The sequence below is a fragment of the Canis lupus genome, chromosome 25 (genome assembly GCF_003254725.2).
Source record: "Canis lupus dingo isolate Sandy chromosome 25, ASM325472v2, whole genome shotgun sequence".
In the NCBI taxonomy this organism is placed as follows: Eukaryota; Metazoa; Chordata; class Mammalia; order Carnivora; family Canidae; genus Canis; species Canis lupus.
Window position 1 is genome coordinate 32,829,436 of NC_064267.1, and position 1,671 is coordinate 32,831,106.

Here is a 1,671-nt window from a genome sequence, read left to right on the forward strand (position 1 = left end):
TAGGGAGACAGGGGATGTATGTCGGGTCTCCTCTGTCTCTCTGCCTAATCTCTATTCTATAGCCTCTGCTACTCCTATAGCCTTTTTTTTTTTTTTTTTCAGGCAGGTGAAACAATTTTATTTCACAGTTGTCTTTAAAACCACAAAGACACTATGTTCTTCATATAAAAACATTAGTAAAGATAACTATACTTTCTAGAAAGTGATTATATGGACCCTCTCAAAGAAAAATGCACACTATTATATGGTTCAGACAAGTTACTTGGGAAAAACACATCTGGACCGATTCCTAAAACATACCAGAAGACCACACTGCATCTTTTGGTTCAAAGTATAGATTACTGTCATCAGTAAGGGCTCCTGCATTCTTACATATTTGATAATACACATAAAGACTGGTTTGTGACTTAATGCTCCATTGGTTCATCAGCCTTTTCTGCAGGTTCATCAGCAGGTTGAACAGGCTGTGCCTTTCTCTGTGGTCTTTCTTCAAGACCTTCCAGGAATAGAGATACATCATCATCATCATAAATCGTAAACTCCAAGTCTTTACCAACAATTCCAATGGAAACATTCTTTGTAGTTAGGTCCTGTTCTGCAGGAAGTGTCTCTCATAAGGCACGCAGACCATGTTTAACCAGTTCATTCAAATTGCCCTCCATAAACCCAGACACATGTCTCTCCAAGTAAGTACGAGCTGATTGAGAACGGGCTCCAATGGACATGGCTCTACAGTCAAAATAGTCGGCAGATGGACAGGTTTGGAAAATGTGAGGGCCCATATCATCATAACCAGCAATAAGCAGTCCAACACTCTATGGTCTCCGGCCATACCGTTGTGTTGGTATCTGGGTCTTCCTTCCAATTAGAGATACAAGATGAGACACAGGAAGAGGTCTGTCAAATACAAATCTGGAATCCAAACACTCCTGGCGCATAAAATTACATAACAGTCTAGCATCAGCAGGAAGTCCCTCAATTGAGATACCAATACGGTTATCAACATGAAGAATTTTCTTCTGATGAGCTGCAAGCTCTGTGTGCTCTCTTCAATGCAACCAACACTGCATGGGTTTTTGCTTTCAGACCAACTGTGGCTGAACCTTGTTTGACAGCTTCCATTGCATATTCAATTTGATGAATCCTGCCCTGAGGGCTCCAAACAATGATGTCATTGTCATACTGGTTGCCAAACATGGTTTTCTGGCGAGGGTCCCGCTGCGGCCCCTGGCAGAGGTGGTGGCCTCCTATAGCCTCTTTTCACTGATCCTCTAGGAATCTTTAGCACTCGAGGTTAGTATTCTCTGCCTTGGCCCATCTTTCACTTAGTTTCCCTGATTGCTCTTCTGAGTCCTTTGGTTACTCTGTGATGCTATAAAAGGTTTCTGAAGCAAGCTATCCCTGACTCCTTTTCTCAGCAAGGAGATAGTTTATCCCTTTTGTTTTCTGTTGGTAGATCAGAAATATTAGGATGCTATTACATCTTTCAACTTTTCCCTCTGTTTCCTCATCAGAAAAATAAAGATAGAAGGTGGGAGAGGTTTTGGGAAAATGTGGTAAACTAGATCAACTCTTAAGGAATCTTCCCAATACACTATCCTGTAATTCTATGAATGTTATTTAGTAGGGATACATGTCATTTCTCATGAGAAAGGAGCACAATTGCTATCT

General features: G+C 41.1%; 1 pseudogene; it reads right to left on the reverse strand.

Moving 5' to 3' along the window:
• Positions 1–218: 218 nt before the first annotated feature.
• On the reverse strand, positions 219–1,392 carry LOC112670135 (proteasome subunit alpha type-1-like; annotated as a pseudogene).
• Positions 1,393–1,671: the final 279 nt, after the last annotated feature.